The 15,492-nt window shown below is 44.5% G+C and overlaps 1 pseudogene; it reads left to right on the top strand.

The window, feature by feature from the left end:
- Nucleotides 1-2,440: 2,440 nt before the first annotated feature.
- The window catches only part of LOC144146712 (uncharacterized), a 51,277-nt pseudogene continuing 38,225 nt past the window's right edge, over nt 2,441-15,492 (top strand).

The raw sequence follows: 15,492 nt of genomic DNA, 5'->3' as shown, positions 1-15,492 counted from the left end.
CCCCAATTAGACCCCCACTTTCTTTCCTGCTGTGTCTACAGTGCCATTCACATATTCCTGTTATCCTAGAGCCTCGCCTGTCTTGATTACGCCCCATTTCACCTCTGTGCCCTGACACTACTCCAAATACTTGCTCCCGCCACCTTTTTGGGGCTTCGCATGCTTGTGTGTCACGTAGAGCCTACGTTTTCCTTCTTACATCTTCTTTCCCCACCCACAACTGAAATGTATTTAAACCCAAATTATCTGCAATATTGGTATACTTGAAAAAGACCGTCCCCCGGGCGAAGCATTAAAATTATACTGTTATGTCTTTCAATTTGACTTCTCTTTACTATATATATATATATATGAAATATATATATATATATATGACAGAAATAAAAATTGGCAGTCAAGAAGACCTCGGAAAGCAAAGGGGAAGGTGTAGTAGCTCAAGATAAAGAATTTAGAAAATAAGAAAGTGGAGAAAAAATGCCGGCCAGGTGGGATCCGATCCCACTACCTCCAGAATACCGGTCTGGTGCGATAACCACTACGCTATCGGCGGGGCTACTTTAGCCTCCACTTTCTGGGTGTATTTATGTTCAGGCGTTTTTGTTTCCTACGCTTGGGGGTGGTAGCCAGCGCCACTCTTCCTCTTCCTGAAACGGCAGTAAACTTATTTCCCTTTTCTACGTCTTTCTCGTGTGTCTCTGTCTCTACTAACCTTATTTTTGCGCGCTCTGTGTGAGTTTTTATCTTTGCAGACTATGTATATATAAATATATATATATATATATATATATATATATATATATATATATATATATATATATATATATATATATATATATAAAGCCAATCAGAATAGGAAATGAGGGGCTCGTTGAAATAACACTGAAATAAGCGCTGGCAGTCAAGAAAACCCCTGAAAGCAAAGGGGACGATATAATAGGTCAAAGAAACAGATAAAAAACTTGGAAAGGAAGAAAGCGGAGAAAAAATTCCCGCCAGGTGGGATCGAACCCACGACCTCCAGAATACCGGTCTGGTGCGATAACCACTACGCTACCAGCAGGGCTATTTTTCCTCTCCACTTCTGGGGTATTTATGTCAATGTAATTTTTCTTCTGTGCTTTTGAGTGGTAGCCAGCGCCACTCAGACTATGTATATATATATATATATATATATATATATATATATATATATATATATATATATATATATATATATATATATATATATACATAGGGAGCAGTAAAACATTGCAGATGGTACAGTGCACAAGAACAGAAAAGTTCGCGCACGGTGGAAGCACAATTGTGGCCAACGTTTCAGCAAAGAGACTTGCCTTCGTCAGGGCAACCTCTCGCCTGGCTGGCACGATTTATATAGGGGTAGGTCCCGACGTGAGATGAGAGAGGGAAGGAAAGAAGGAAAGAAGGAAGTGGAACTGAGAAAACGGATTGGTTTGGGAGTATGTCGGTGAAGATTAAGGGGAAAAGAAAGTAGCATCGTTTGAGCCGCGAAGTAGGTCACAGAGAATTCAGCCAGGGGTTCGCATTCCGGGAATTTTTCGGAGAGAAACGATGACAGGTTGTTTGTGGACCCACCGCACCACCGACCGAAAGGTTCTCAGAACCGCCAGAACAAGAACAGGAGGTGAGAGTAGGGTCCTTGTCAGAAACTATCTGCAAGCCTCAGGTCAAAAGAGAAGGTAGAGAAAGGGATTGTGATGAGGTCCAGGAAGGAAACAGGCGCAGAAAAGAAAACAGTGGAAGGAGACGGGGCCAATCACTGGCTAATGGGTAGGCGCCTCCAGAGAAGAGGAAGAAGAGGGGGAACGCGACCGGGCTCTAGGGCGGACGAGCGTTTGAGGTGCGCCTGCATCAGCTGCGAATACACCCATCGACGGCGCCCGTGTGACCGCGCCGGGACATCGCCAGGTACCTCGTGGTCACCAGCCGGATCCGTTACTGCACCGGGCAACAGCGCCGGGATCCCTCTCCTGATGTTTTCGCTGCGCCTGGTGGCTTCGCCTTCGTTCCGGTCAGCGTGGAGGCATCGAACCACTCGCGACAGAGTCACAACGGACTGCACGAGTGAGACTGTTCTGGTTTTCTTCACGCTTGTGCGCTTTCTCACGAATCGCCACCGAACTGCACTGCAAGGACTTCGTTGCGCTTTCCTGTCCATTTCTGTTTCGATCTTTTATTTCTCAATTTTGTTCTTTTTTCCCCATCCCGTTCTGAATATCCCCGTGCTCCCGCTCTCTGCAATATATTGCATCTACGCTTCACCTTCGCCTCTGTCGTCATTGACTCCGTGTGCTCGTCTCGTGGTTCCCACCACCGAACCCTGACTTCATCACAATTGGCGTCCACGGCAGGACCTCTTCAATAACATCTCGAAGAGGTCACGAGGCTTGTCCAAGAGGCGTGGTGGCAGAGAACCGACATGGAGGTGGAAAAGTTAGTGGCCAGCGGAAAGGAGCTGGGACTCCGCGATGCCGAACTGCGGGAATGGGTTAAAGCGGAGCAGGATCGGTTGCGCGATGAAAGGGCGGCAGAACGGGAAGCTCTGAAGGCCGCAGCAGAGCTCGAACGCGCAAAGCAGGAGAGCCTAAGGCTCAGCTTAAGGCTGCAGGAAGGCGCACAAAACGGCCCACAAGCTAAGGTCTCCGTGGCAGCCCAACCAAATCCCGTGCCTGGCATGTCGACGATCTCGCATAACTTCATTCCCCCATTTGATGCGCGCAGAGACAACCTGGACGCATACCTCCTAAGGTTCGAGAGGGTCGCTGCAGCTCAAAAATGGCCGGAAGATAAATGGGCCGTGGGACTGAGCACATGCCTCACCGGAGACGCGCTCTCCGTCATCGGGAGAATGACGCCAGAAGATTCTCTGGACTACCAAAAGGTCAAGCTGGCGCTCCTTCAGCGGTTCCGTTTTACCCCTCAAGTGTATAATGATAAATTCGGCCAGGCTAAAGCTGAGGACGGCGAGACGGGAACTCAGTTCGCTACGCGACTCTCTGGTTATTTTGACCGATGGCTCGAAACGTCTGGGGTTCCCAAGGCGTTCGAAGCGTTACGCGACAAGATGATCGCGGAGCAATTTTCCAAGTGTTTCTCGTCCCAGCTGGCCATTTTCATTAAGGAAAGGGACTGCAAGTCGACCAAAGAAATGGCTGAAGCTTGCGAACGCTTCCTTGAAGCACAAGCTCTCACAAACTTGGGACAGACCAGGGACGAAAGAAAAGAGTCGCAAGCAGGCCTTTCTTCCAAGAGAGCTCAAACCTGCTTTTTATGTGGAAAAACGAGGCACAGCGCGCAAAACTGCAGAGTAGTAGGCCTGAACATCCACTGCGGAAGCTGCGGAAAACAAGGGTATCACGCAGACAGCTGTCGCTCTAAGCCTCCTGATAAACAGCAGGTGTCGGCATGCGCAATTGAGAAGTGTCACGACAAACCGCAGCAGCACCGCGGGAATAAGGGCACATTGGCATTATCACGTGCCCAGCGTAAAAAGTAACGCCAGCTCCAAACGAGCAGTGCTGCAAGGCGTATGCCTGTTGTAACCGGTGAGATCTACGGACAACAAGTTTCCGTTCTGAAAGGCACCGGCAGGAACGCCGTCATCGTGCGACGAGACCTCGTCCCTGATAGTTGCCTTACAGGCCGTGCATCAACCGTCCGTTTTGTGGACAATACCACCAGGAGACCTGGAGAGGCTTTTACCCACATGGATACACCTTACTTCACTGGAAAAGTCCTGGCCAAATGCATGGCTAATCCCTTGTACGACCTCACACTTGGAAACGTACCAGGCGTTATGGACCCGAACACACCTAACCCCGCAAGAAGCCAAAGCAAACAAGACATCCAGCGACTCCAGCGGTGCTCGGTGGTGAAGCATATCTTACTTCGGCCGACGAGAACACCAGCCACGTCCATCACAAAGTGCAGCATAACCGGCCAGCAAGTCCCATCATGTTCGCCGGTGTTATAACAAAAGAGATGCGCCAACAGCAGCAGCTGGACAAGACGCTAGACAACTGCATGAAGATGACATCCGCAGAGTCCTCTTCGGATAAAGAGAACCCGTGCAAGTTTGTTTGGCAGAAGGGGCTGTTGTACCGTCGGTACTCGTTGGCGTCTGGCCGCCCCATACAGCAACTTGTAATTCCGTATCCTTTTAGAGACGCGGTAATGAAGAAGGACCATGAAGGAGTACCAGGTCATCATAGATTTCTAAAAACAAGTAAAAGAATTCTCCGGGATTTTTATTGGCCAAATATTTACGCCGACGTCCGAAGATTTCTTGGGACTTGTCAGCCGTGCAAGACGGCAAATCTGAAAAGTTAAGTGGGCGTCACTCCTTTGAGAAAGATGCCGACTGTTGGCCTGTGCGTAACGGAAAGTTTGTTTTCAAGAAAAACGACAAGCCCATAGTGCACATACGGGCCACGATCAGCATAAGCATCTGTTCGGAGGTCAAAGTTTTCAACCTTGTTTTGGCGTCTCTTCAGTGAGGTGTCGTGATCTCCAGACGATGCTTACTGCCAATTCGCAAAATCTGTTGACTGTGCAAACATGTTATGTTTTCTTTCCCTGCTCCACTTTTCGCCCACCGGTGTCTTCTGAAAGTGTGTGTGTGGCTTCACCCCAAAACACTTTCCAAAGCCGGGGGTAATGTGATGAGGTCCAGGAAGGAAACAGGCACAGAAAAAAAAACAGTGGAAGGAGATGGGGCCAATCACTCGCTAATGGGTATGCGCCTCCAGAGAAAAGGAAGAGCAGGAGGAACGCGACCGGGCTCTTGGGCTGACGAGTGTTCGGGGTGCGCCTGCATCAGCTGCGAATACACCCATCGACGGCGCCCGTGTGACCGTGCCGGGACATCGCCAGGTACCTCCTGGTCACCAGCCGGATCCGTTACTGCACCGGGCAACAGCGCCGGGATCCCTCTCCTGACGTTTTCGCTGCGCCTGGTGGCTTCGCCTTCGTTCCGGTCGGCGTGTAGGCATCGAGCCACTCGCGACAGAGTCACAACGGACTGCACGAGTGACACTGTTCTGGTTTTCTTCACGCTTGTGCGCTTTCTCACGAATCGCCACCGAACTGCACAGGAAGGACTTCGTTGTGCTTTCCTGTCCATTTCTGTTTCATTCTTTAATTTCTCAATTTTGTTCTTTTTCCCCATCCCGTTCTGAATATCCCCGTGCTCCCGCTCTCTGCAATATATTGCATCTACGCTTCACCTTCGTGTTGTCGCCTCTGTTGTCATTGACTCCGTGTGCTTGTCTCGTGGTTCCCACCACCGAACCCTGACTTCATCACAGGGATGAATACCTAGGTCAAGGAAAAAAGACAAAAAAAAGAAAAAAGAAGAAAAGAAAGAAGAAATACAGAGAGGGAAACCACACAAACTCACACACAAAAGAAAAAGAAAAAAACCCGACAACTGAAATGGCAGGGGTCGCCCACCGCAAATTCCTGGAACAGGCCTGTCCTGGAACGCAAAAACGAAAAGATAGCATTAAAGTTACGTACGGGGCACAAGACAAAGCTGGGCAAAAGCAAAAAAAGAAATAAAAGAAATGAAATGGATTTTCAAAAAGAAAGGTTGGAGGGATGCGCGCGAGTACTAAACTGGAAGCTGAGGAATGAAAACAAACAATTAGGTGACCAGGTAAAGATCAGAGCGAGGGGTCATATTCTTTGGATAAGGTATATGCCTGACAATGCCTAATGCTGTTTTCCCGGTGAATACCTCAAAGATTCCAAGTAGCCCCTAGACGCAATTTTTCATGCAGGTTCCATGGACCTGAAGTTGAGAAAAAAATACTATTCTCCGTATTTCTTGTCCCTAGGAGACTTAAAGTTTCACTGAAGTATACACAGCTTAAGGTCGTCAAAATTGTGGCCTTGTTGGTTTAAATGCTGCGCTACAGCCATGAAGGATTTGCTAACAGTATCGCCCGGTGACCATTAAGACATAGGCTCACAGGTTGACTTGTTTCACCTGTATACTGTTTGTGGCACATTGAGCATTCCAAAATAAACACAATGTTCAATGAAGCGGGCGTAAATCTTGAATTATTTTTGTGGACATAATTACTAGCTGTACTTTTTACAATGCAGTCTGTCTGCAGGTGCCTGCAAGTTTTGCATCTGAGACGGGAGCAGCTGGCTATGACTGGTTGCTTTCAAGGCCCTGTTTTAGCATGAACTAAATAAATTTTAGATTCCTCTTTCTCCGGTAGTTAACCATTGGTGCTTCCTAGAAAGTTTTTTTTTGTCTGTCGTCACTGGACAAAGGGGGTAGTATTTCCGCAGTATATTGTTTCCGTTTGGGAGGGAAAATCCTCTATAGCTGTAGCGCATCATTTCAACCAACTAGGCCACAATTTTGATGGCCTTAAGGTGAATACACTTCAGTCAAACTTTAGGTCTCCTATGAACAGGAAATACCGAGAATCTTATTTAATTCACAAATCCAACTCCATGTAACCTGCTGGAATTATGTCGCGTAAGTAAGCGCAAAATGAACAAGGACGAACGAAGTGAACGGGACACAGCGCTTATCAACTCATTTAATTTTCACTATGATGTCCGACTTTATACGGGAAGATACACAGCTAATGAAAGAAAGAAGGAAAGGGGGAGGAGCACAAGCAAGTGCAAAAAAACAAAAAAAGTGCAGGATGACATTTCAAACGGTCGCGTTACAAATGCACTTTTGCACGGTAAGATCTAATGATTTGATAAGTATTGCAGTTCTTTCTTTGTCAATGCTAAAGAAGCTGTGCTAACGCAGTTGTCTTTTAAGGAAACTATCTGGTGTACCTCGATGATCTCTCGTGTCAACTGATCCTCGTGTCGAGCTACAACCCTAGTCTTATCAAAAAGTGGCTTACACTCACAATCTCTGCAGTCTCTGCAGTGTATGCCCAGATGTCCTTTAATCTTATTATCTACATTATTCCTGTGTTCTCTAAGCCGATTGTTTAAGCAACGACCCGACTGTCCGACGTACTGCCTGCCACACGGTAGAGCAATAGAATAAACTGTGCCTACTGAGCAATTCACGAACCGGTCCCGATGCTGCGTTGCGCACTTGCTTTTCTTTTGTTCTTTTCCATTGACTCTGTTCATTAGCTTCAACAATTTGTTGGGAGCAGAGAAGACGCCGTGTCCCGTTCACTTCGTTTGTCCTTGTTGATTTTGCGCATACTTACACGATGAATGACCAACTCACCCAAGAAAACACTCTGAGGAATTATTTCGTCTTGGGGCAACTTAGAATCCTTGCGCTATTCACCGGGAACACAGCATTAGGTATTGTCTTGCATATGCCTTATCCAAAGAATACGACCCCTCCCGCTGCTTTTTACCTGGTCAGCTAATTCCTTTAGTTTTCATTCCTATCTTCCAGTTTAGTACGCACCCGCATCCCTCCAAGCTTTCCTTTTTAAATTCTATTTTATTTCTTTTATTTCTTTTTTTTGCTCCACTTTGCCTTGTGCCCCATACGTCACTCGAACTTTATATTTTTGTTTTTGAGTTTCAGGACAGGCTAGTTCCAGGAATTTTGGCGTGGGTGACACGTGCCATTTCAGTTGTCGGGTTATGGCTTTTTCTTTTGTGTGTGAGTTTGTGTGGTTATCCTCCCTGTTTTTTTGTATTTTTTTCTCTTTTTCTTCTTTTTTTTTTCTTTGATCTAGTTATTCCATCATTCTCTACCTTCCTTTTTGACCTGAGGCTTGCATATAGTTTCTGATAAGGGGCCTACTCTCACTGCCTGTTCTGCTTCCGGCAGTTCTGAGAACCTTTCGGTCCGTCGTGCGGCGGGTCAACAAACAACCTCTCATCCTTTCTGTCCAAAAAATTCCCGGACTATCAACCCCCGGCTGACTTACCTGTGACCTACTTCGCGGCTCAAACGATACAACCTTCGTTCCCCCTCAATCTCCACCGACATACTCCCAACCTAAACCTCTTTCTCAATTCCACTTCCTTCTTTCCTTCTGTCGTCTCACCTGGGGACCTACTTTTATATAAATCGTGCCAGGCAGGCGAGAGGTTGCCCTGACGAAAGGCAAGTCTCTTTGCTGAAACGTTGGCCACAATCGTGCTTCTTCCTTGTTCGATATTTAATTTTCTTGTATATATATCTGTATATATATATTCTTTTTATTTATTTATTCCAACGTCGTCACTTTTCTAGAAGATAACTGTTTTTTCAGCAATCATCAGCATAGATTCTGCAAAAGTCTTCCTGTGAAACCCAGTTTCTCAGCTTTACTAATGACCTATTTCTTGCTCTTGAAGCTTCTTCTATTGTTGACTGTATTTTTCTTGATTTTGCCAAAGCGTTGGACACCGTATGCCATAAACTACTACTGTTGAAATTAAGTAAACGGAATCTAGATACTAAGATTACAAAATGGATCGAATGTTTTCCCACAGATCGCTCGAAATTTGTAACGGCTTATGAATGCAACTCCCCTTACTCACCTGTAACTTCTGGCATTCCGCAAGGATCTGTTCTTGGAGCCTTACTGTTTCTAATCTACATTAAAGGGAAGCTGAAGCGCTTTCCAAAAAAATTGAGTTAGATTAACAGTTATATAGTTTCTTGCGCGCTGATTCCGGATATCACATTGAAATTTATCGTACATGAGTCCAAGTGGCATTTATCTTGCAAAAAGCGCGGCCCCGTTTGAAAGACGCGCGCTTTTCGTCTTTTGACGCCCCTGATTGGTTGCGCCCGTCATGACGTCAAAGGAGGACACCCTTCGGCAGCGCGGGTTGTCGGAAGCATTGCGAACGATCGCACGGTTTCCTTTGCGGCAATTTAGCTTGCAGTCTAGTTTTCGCACATAACTTGAAGTTTGTTTTATAATTTCCCGTGCTGTTGGTTCAATTATCTTGAAGCTTAAATTTGCTTTACACGACAGAGAACCCCAAAGCAGTGACTGTGACGTCGACTAGTGGGTTGCATCAAAATATTTTTGAATTAGGCAACCAGCATAGGGGGATTTTATACCTTATGTTAATATTAGGTACTCTTAACTGTTTTCGTATTATACAGAAAACCATTTATGCCGAAGATTAATGGGCGTTTTATAAACAATCTACCAGCGAAAAGCACGTACGTGCACTGCGCGAAAAAATAGCGTTCATGCGCTGTAAACATATATGCGAGACACATCTTGCCGGTACACGCATAAACCAACACGCAGACTCTGCTTCCGCATTTCCTTTGTTCGTTGTCGGCCACCCCAGCCCCGTTACTCATCCCCGTACACAGACCCACACGCGCGCGCCATTTCGGCAGCGGCGCTACCGCGCCTCCGCGATTGCTAGCTGCACTTCGATGAGTGGCGTCTTACTGCTTCACATGCATTTATTCTGAAAACACTGCAGCATACTAGTGCCTGCTCAACATTATTGGCTGTGGTAGGGCTTGATTTTCGCTTGTGCGTTGCGCATTCTGCTAAAATATTACGGCTACCTCGTTATAATAACAGACTAGTCGGACAAGGCAGTTACGTTGTAGTTACGTTACTTTAGGTAACAATCACCAAACGTTTGTGATAATGAATCGTTGGCCTGTTTCAGCATTTCTAGATTTAAGCACTTACCGCGCTAGTCGGACACAGGGCCGTATATTTACTCTTCGCTCCTAATTTTTTTAGTATCATCATTATATATATCACCGAATATCACTGGAGCACACTTGAGATTCAGTGAAAACAAGTGCTTGCCAGGTTATAATATGCAGCCACACGGTATCTTGGACAAAAATTAGGCCCCCGCAGTCAACACAAATTATGGCACGGTGGTGGTTCTGAGTGGTGTTTTTTTTTTAATTCCAGACAAACATCACCTTATCGTGACATGTATACTTGCAAAATAAGTAATCTGGTTGTCTTGGTTCTTTTACTTTGTAGGAATACTGTTTCCTCTTAGCCGGGAGAGAACTTCTATCAGGATTGACCCCGTGTTTTAGTTTCGCCAAAAAATTGTTTTTTTAAACACTGCCCTGAGCCCATAGGGAAAGAAAACCGACGCGTTTAACAAAACAAGTATTTCCTGAACAAATGTGACTTGGTTTCTGGAATGGAACGAAACATCCCCGGCCAAAGTACAGCAGTATTCCCCATCCTTCCTAAATCTAGAATCTAACGTCCGTCGCATCAAAAAAAAAAACGCATTGGAGCGGTTTACAAAGTATTTAACGTAGTGTAGTATATTCTCTGTCATCAAGCACACCCACCTCGGCTGTCGTTTCCGTAAGTTATCAAGCATCCCGGCGGGGCATTATTCTGCTTAGGAATACGGCATGATAACGTATGCCTCGTTTGGCGTTAGTGCATACTTTTTGAACACGAAAATTGTACAAATGAGTGCTATCAACCACAACAAGTATCATTCACAAGGAAACACGGCGAAAAGAGCATGGCCGAGGCGGCCGATCCGGCCGGAAGTCCAGGTATGACGTTTTTCAGCCGGTTTTCGCCCGCGCCCTTCGGTCTTCCGGCATCGCGCGGCGAGAGGGGGGTGGGGCATCGGGCCATTTTTGTTTGCTCTTTGCGCCGCTTCTATTGCATGTACTGCGAAAATATTTCGTACACGGGAACTATTCAATGTGTACTTGCTGCTAGTCAACTTTTCTTTTAATTCGAAAACCGCTTCACCTTCCTTTTAATGACTTACCTAGTAGCATTTCCTCTAACATAATAATGTTTGCTGATGACTGTGTGATCTACCGTGAAATTAAATACCTGCTGACCAATTTACTCTCCACTTTGATATTGATAACATTTCTTCTTGGTGTAATACTTGGCTAAAGAACCTCAACGCTTCTAAATGTAAGATTATAAGAGCTTCACGTCGAACCTGCGATATTTCTTCTGACTATGTACTGAATATTTTTTCTCTTAGCAAAGTTACCTCTTACAAATCAATATCTTGGTGTTACGATTTCTGACCACCTTTCCTCGTAGACTCACATTGACAATATTAAAAATAATGCTAACCGTACGCTCGGGCATTTACGACGTAACTTCTCTTTTGCACAGATGCAGTTAAAACTTCTTTATAAAACATTAGTGAGGCCTAAGCTCGAATATTCGGCATTTGTATGGGATCCACAGGTTAACATTCATATCATCAGCTTAGAATCCATTCAAAATCGCGCCGAACGCTTCATTTTGTGAAATCACTCGCGTATGGAAACCGTTCCTCGCATGAAATCAACTTTGATTCTACCTAGCTTATCACATTGCCGCAAAATTTCATGCCTGTGCCTCTTCTACAAGATTTAGCAATCTATGCCTTCGATTAGTAACTCGCTATTTTTGCCGCCATCATCCATTTCATCCCGCAGCGATCACCACTTCAAAGTTGGAATTCCAAGAAGCCGGAAAAATCTTCATTTTAACTCATTCATGCTCACTACAATCTCGAATTAGACCACCTGCCTGCTTCCATGGCAACAATAATCGACACGACTAACTTCAAGGTGACCTTACACGCGTACCCGTTTTGATGTTGCTCCATTTTGTTGTGTTGTTGGTGAAACGTTTTTCACGACTTCTCGCTGTAATGCACTGCCTTGAAAGTAAATAAAAAAATATATATACATATTTATAAATATATATATATATATATATATATATATATATATATATATATATATATATATATATATATATATATATATAACACAGAAATAAGGGTTGGCAGTCGAGAAAACCTCGGAAAGCAAAGGGGAGGATGTGGTAGATCATTGAAACAGATTAAGAATTTGGAAAGAAAGAAAGTGAAGAAAAAATGCCCGCCAGGTGGGATCCGAACCCACGACCTCCAGAATACCGGTCTGGTGCGATTAACAGTGCGGTCTGGTGCGATTAACGCACCAGACCGGTATTCTGGAGGTCGTGGGTTCGGATCCCACCTGGCGGGCATTTTTTCTTCACTTTCTTTCTTTCCAAATTCTTAATCTGTTTCAATGATCTACCACATCCTCCCCTTTGCTTTCCGAGGTTTTCTCGACTGCCAACCCTTATTTCTGTGTTATTTTCAACGAGCCCCTCATTTCCTATTCTGATTCGCTATATATATATATATATATATATATATATATATATATATATTTATATATATATAGGTCGGAAGTCTACAACGCCAAAGGACGCACAGGGTTGTTGTGAGGCTCTTTTTTCTACTACGATTAGAGAAGTAACGTTTTTTAGATATACATAAGAAAGAAAGAAAGAAAGAAAGAAAGAAACAAAGAAAGAAAAGCACCCGCCCAGAGTGGGGACCAAACCCACGGCTTTCGATTAGATCTCGAATGCCTTACCAATTCGGCTATCTGGGCGACTGTGTTCTGCTTCACTTTCTGGGGTATTTATATTTACTAGAACTGTATCTGACGCTTGAGGGTGGTAGCCAGCGCCACTCTGACTACACGGGGAGAAGGGGACCTTCTTTTCAACCCCTGGGGTGTGACTCGAACGTCTACAGCCCATCATGTGCGGGTAACTGGCGGGAAGCCCTCTTATGCTACCTAGGCATCAAGGCTGCCAGTAGGGCTAATGGACAGCAGACATCTTAGGACAATCTTAGGGCTAATGGACAGCAGAGGGGACTAACGTCCGGCACGCATATCCGCAGCTCCATGCACAATGACAAATACATTGCGTGTGACGTCGTGACGTATAACTTGAAATTATAACTTGAACCTTATTGTTCTCACATAAGGGTAAATCGGTAGAATATAGTAATAATAAACCAGATAATGAGCCAGAGTAATAAACTGTAGTGAAAACCCTTGATATTGATAGTAGACACAGAAAAAGCTGAACTGCAGCTGCTAGCCAGAATGAGACCTAATTATTTATTAAGTATTTTATACCAAGCATAAACGATAACGAAACTACCCATAATTAGTGACAGGATCATATTGAACAAATAAAACGCGCAGCATTGAAAATAACACTTAGGAATGAATAAACCAAATAGAGCACCCTCTAAAGTAAGTGACACAATAATGAGTGCAGTAAATTTATACACCTAATATATCAGTTTGATAAATGCAATGGGGAGGTGCATAAGAAAATAAAAAAACGACTATACTACGCGAACTTTGAAGGTTCGTCAGAAATGATCGAAGGGAACATTTAAACGCTGATGGACGAGCTTGTGTTTTAACGTACAATGTTGCTCGTTCTACATTATATTAGAAGTGAAACCGAATGTCTGTTTACCGAATTTCGGGTGCACCTTTGGAAGTAAAAAGTTATTTTGCCATAAAACGAATTTGGTTCATGTTTTATAGTGTAGTTCTACCGAGAACGTAGAGAAAGTTGGGTTTGTTGAAGAGGAGATAGGCCGTTGTGGCACCGGTAAATGCTACGGTGTCAGTAATTGAAACAAGTTTAAGATTAAAAAAAGGGGGGCAACGCGCGCATGAAAATTCAATACCCGGTTTTGAATGTCTGTAATGGTGCTATGTTGGCATTCTACCTTAGACCCCAAGACCCAATACAAGAGTTTACGTGACTTTGGAAAAACGCTTAGTACATGATGATTTGAATCCGTTCTCGAAATAATAGTGCACTTTTATCATTACCCGAACGCCATATAGCACTTAACTTTCACTTCACTTCACTTTATTTCCTTAAAGACCCCACAGGGGGGGTGTTACATAAGGGGTGGGTTGTTTAACACAGATGCAAAAGCCACAGGTTAACATTGCAGATGCATAGACACACTTTCAATAAAACGTGATGGACAGGTGATTGAAACTACATCGTGGGGAAGGGCATTCCATTCTTTGGCGGCGCGGCAGAGAAATGATGCAGAAAATGTTAAGGTGCCAGATGGGGGTCGGAAGACTTGAAGTGGATGGCCAGTGCGGGGGGAAATGCGTGCGGCGGGAGCGATGTAAGGTGGTTGGCGGAGTGAGCTGTGGTACAACTTGTAGTACAGTGACAAAGTAGCAATTCTGCGTCGAAGGGAAAGACTTGACAGGCCGGATTCATTTTTAAGGGATGAAACACTGACATCGTAAGAATAAGAAGAATGATTGAAGCGAGCGGCACGATTTTGCACTGCTTCGATGGCATTGATCAAATAAACTTGGTGAGGGCTCCAGATGGGTGATGCGTATTCTAGTTTGGACCGGATTAGCGACTGGTAGGCCACAAGACGCACGCGATACGGTGAGTGACGTAGGTGACGTTTTAGAAATCCTAATGATCGGTTGGCTGATGAAATCATGTTAGTGATATGCGTTCGCCAGGAAAGATCAGGGGTTAATGTTGCACCAAGATACTTATAGGATACGGCTGTTTCGACTGGTACGTTAGCAATTTCATAGGAAAATTGGAGTGGAGTTTTGCGGTGGTGGAAGGAAACGAATTTGCATTTGTTAGGATTAGGGCCATAAGCCAACGGTCACACCAGTTTAATACTTCATTAAGGTCGTTCTGTAGTGCTGCTTGATCAAATTTGTTGGTTATTTTGCGGTAGATAACACAATCATCTGCGAACAAGCGAAGGTTGCAGGATAAATTGTTAGGCAAGTCGTTAATGTAGATTAGGGACAAAAGCGGGCCAAGGACAGGTCCCTGTGGCACTCTAGACTTAACGGAAAGAGAGTTAGATTTGACGTTGTTAACGAAAACAAACCGAGAGCAGTTAGTCATAAATTGAGTAATAAAATAAGAAGCTCAGCTGGTAGATTTAATTGAGAAAGTTTCTTTAGTAGGCGCTGGTGTGGAAATTTATCGAAAGCTTTAGTGAAATCAAGAAAAATAGCATCAGTTTGGAGGTTACCATCGAGGTTAGCATGCAGGTCGTGAAGGAAAAGGGCTAGTTGGGTTTCGCATGAGCGGCCTTTTCGAAATCCGTGTTGAGAGGAATGAAAGAAATTGTTAGAATCAAGAAAATGCGTGATGTGAGTGGATACGACATGTTCTATGAGTTTGCAACAAACACTGGGTAATGATATGGGGCGGTAATTTACCGGGCAGTCTCTTTTACCTGTCTTGTGAACCGGAATGACCTTCCTACAGTTCCAGTCGAAAGGCAGGATACCTGAGGAAAGCGACTGGGAGAACAGCAAAAGTAAAAACTCGGCCGATATGTGCTTAGTGTTCTTTAACAGCTTAGATGTAATTTCATCGGTACCCGCCCAGAATGAGTTTCATTTTTTCCATTAAAGACAGGATACCATTGAAACCTATGTTAAAGGGTGGCATTTCAGGCAGATTAACAGGGACAAATTCTGTTTCAACAGGGTTGGATTCATTCGTAAACACAGACGAAAAGGCGGCATTGAATATATTGGCACATTCTGAACAACTTGATTCTTGACCAGAATCATTTGTAAGGGCGATGCGGGGCGTGTTATGTGGGTTTATTATTTGCCAGAAACGCTTCGGTGAATCAGTAAGTATTTTCGGTAGTTCTGTATGAAAAAATGAG

This window comes from Haemaphysalis longicornis, unplaced genomic scaffold (assembly GCF_048455015.1).
Source record: "Haemaphysalis longicornis isolate Haplotype H1 unplaced genomic scaffold, Haemaphysalis longicornis Haplotype H1 scaffold_7, whole genome shotgun sequence".
NCBI classification, from domain to species: Eukaryota; Metazoa; Arthropoda; class Arachnida; order Ixodida; family Ixodidae; genus Haemaphysalis; species Haemaphysalis longicornis.
The sequence above is the reverse complement of the archived record's forward strand: the minus strand, read 5'-3'. Positions and strand labels throughout refer to the sequence as shown.